The sequence below is a fragment of the Oncorhynchus tshawytscha genome, linkage group LG16 (assembly GCF_018296145.1).
Source record: "Oncorhynchus tshawytscha isolate Ot180627B linkage group LG16, Otsh_v2.0, whole genome shotgun sequence".
NCBI classification, from domain to species: Eukaryota; Metazoa; Chordata; class Actinopteri; order Salmoniformes; family Salmonidae; genus Oncorhynchus; species Oncorhynchus tshawytscha.
In genome coordinates, this window is record NC_056444.1 from 73,946,776 (window position 1) to 73,950,232 (window position 3,457).

A 3,457-nucleotide genomic window follows, 5' to 3' on the forward strand; every position below is an offset into this window, starting at 1 on the left:
AACAGCTGATCCACGCATCACTAACGCACCTGTGTGGCTTTGTCTGTCTGTAGCCACTTCAACACAACATATCCAGCAGGTCAAAAGGGCGCCTCTGGTCAGTTGTAGTGCACTATTGGGGAATGTCCTGTTGAGAGTATTGAACCCAGACCCTACAGAGACGGACAATCAGCAGTCATCCAGAACTGGGGCCAGTTCATACACAGACTGTTTTTTTATTTATTAGTTGATAAAGAGATCAGTGTGTTCATAATAAAAAAGTATTTCGCTGCACCTGCAATAACATCTGCAAAAATGTGTACGCGACCAATAAACGTTTGATTAGATTTTGAATATGGCATGACAGTGTTGGTTTTCTGTCCTCTTATATCATAGACTGTAGTTGTTGTTGTTGTAAAGAAAGCTCCAGACAAACTGTCCAGGAAAGGAAGCCGGTGGGTGATTCCATTAGAGTGACTCAGACAGAAAACGGGGCAATGAATCATCTCTCTCATCCTGATGTGTCACACATTGATACACACACTTGTATTATTGTATTACCTCTTTTCACTCACACACACACACACACACACACACACACACACGCGCGCGCGCGCACACACACACACTCCCTCTGAAGTTATGAACTGGCTGACAGTTCTACAAGTAAATCCCAAGTTATTCTTCTTGGTGTGGTAATTGCCCTATAAAGATTGAATCATTTCCTCTTGCCCCATCCACTATTCGCCATCTAAACGTGTCCAGCACATAGACTATATTATCAAATGTGCTGGTCTCCTGCCAAGATATGCACCTCTCTGTTGAGTTCTATCTGAACCACCAGTCATGTTATTTCCATGTACAGGTTGCCTCGTTCTTTCCTTCGACTTGTCATGCATCCCATCATGTTAATGTTTGATCTGAATTATCAGTTTCCCATGAACTGTGTAATTCCCTTGTTGAGAACCACTGAGCAGTATACTGACACACTCGTATGTGACTATTATGTCACAAGGTATAATAATTAACTTCTGAACACCTTTAAGGTAAAAGATGCTTTTCTTTTGGAATAAAACTATTCAATTAAACCTCCACTAAGAAGTGGAAGAGACTTTATGGTGCGAAGGGGAAACCATGCAGGAGTCTGCCTGAATGGGATGGAAGAGAATGACAGAGCAAAGCCTAAAATAAGGTTTTCTCTTCCACTTCATCTGCAGTGAGGCCATGACTGTGTCCTGAGTGTCAACCTGCCTTGAAACGACATGAAACTAAGAAGACACTACATGAAACTAAGGAGGCACTACATGAAACTAAGCAGACTACATGAAACTAAGGAGGCACTACATGAAACTAAGGAGGCACTACATGAAACTAAGGAGGCACTACATGAAACTAAGGAGACTACATGAAACTAAGGAGGCACTACATGAAACTAAGGAGACTACATGAAACTAAGGAGGCACTACATGAAACTAAGGAGGCACTACATGAAACTAAGCAGACTACATGAAACTAAGGAGGCACTACATGAAACACTACATGAAACTAAGGAGGAAACTAAGGACTACATGAAACTAAGGAGGCACTACATGAAAACTACACTACATGAAACTAAGGAGGCACTACATGAAACTACACTACATGAAACTAACTGAAACTAGGAGGCACTACATGCACTACATGAAACTAAGGAGGCACTACATGAAACTAAGGAGGCACTACATGAAACTAAGGAGGCACTACATGAAACTAAGCAGACTACATGAAACTAAGGAGGCACTACATGAAACTAAGGAGACACTACATGAAACTAAGGAGGCACTACATGAAACTAAGGAGACTACATGAAACTAAGGAGGCACTACATGAAACTAAGGAGACTACATGAAACTAAGGAGGCACTACATGAAACTAAGGAGGCACTACATGAAACTAAGGAGGCACTACATGAAACTAAGGAGACTACATGAAACTAAGGAGGCACTACATGAAACTAAGGAGACTACATGAAACTAAGGAGGCACTACATGAAACTGAGGAGGCACTACATGAAACTAAGGAGGCACTACATGAAACTAAGGAGACTACATGAAACTGAGGAGGCACTACATGAAACTAAGGAGACACTACATGAAACTAAGGAGGCACTACATGAAACTAAGGAGGCACTACATGAAACTATGGAGGCACTACATGAAACTAAGGAGACACTACATGAAACTAAGGAGCCTAAATGAAACTATGAATACACTACATGAAACAAAGGAGACACTACATGAAACTAAGGAGACAACAGAAAACTAAGGAGATTACATGAAACTAAGGAGACACTACATGAAACTAAGGAGACACTACATGAAACTAAGGAGGCACTACATGAAACTAGGTAGGCACTACATGAAACTAAGGAGGCACTACATGAAACTAAGGAGGCACTGCATGAAACTGAGAAGGCACGACATGAAACTAAGGAGACAACATGAAACTAAGGAGACTACATGAAACTAAGGAGGCACTACATGAAACTAAGGAGCCTAAATAAAACTATGAATACACTACATGAAACTAAGGAGACACTACATGAAACTAAGGAGACAACAGAAAACTAAGGAGACACTACATGAAACTAAGGAGACACTACATGAAACTAAGGAGACTACATAAACTAAGGAGAGACTAAGTAGAGACTACATGAAACTAAGGAGGCACTACATGAAACTAAGGAGACAACATAAAACTAAGGAGACACTACATGAAACTAAGGAGTCTACATTAATCTAAGGAGACTACATGAAACTAAGGAGGCACTACATGAAACTAAGGAGACACTACATGAAACTAAGGAGGCACTACATGAAACTAAGGAGACTACATGAAACTAAGGAGTCTACATTAATCTAAGGAGGCACTACATGAAACTAAGGAGGCATTACATGAAACTAAGGAGGCACTACATGAAACTAAGGAGACTACATGAAACTAAGGAGACTACATGAAACTAAGGAGACAACATGAAACTGAGGAGGCACTACATGAAACTAAGGAGACACTACATGAAACTAAGGAGAGACTACATGAAACTAAGGAGAGACTACATTAAACTAAGGAAAGTCTACATGAAACTAAGGAGGCACTACATGAAACTAAGGAGACTACATGAAACTAAGGAGGCACTACATGAAACTAAGGAGACTACATGAAACTAAGGAGGCACTACATGAAACTGAGGAGGCACTACATGAAACTAAGGAGACACTACATGAAACTAAGGAGACAACATGAAACTGAGGAGGCACTACATGAAACTAAGGAGACACTACATGAAACTAAGGAGAGACTACATTAAACTAAGGAGAGTCTACATGAAACTTTGGCGAGACTACATGAAACTATGGAGAGACTACATGAAACTAAGGAGAGACTACATGAAACTAAGGAGAGCCTACATCAAACTAAGGAGACCACATCAAACTACAGA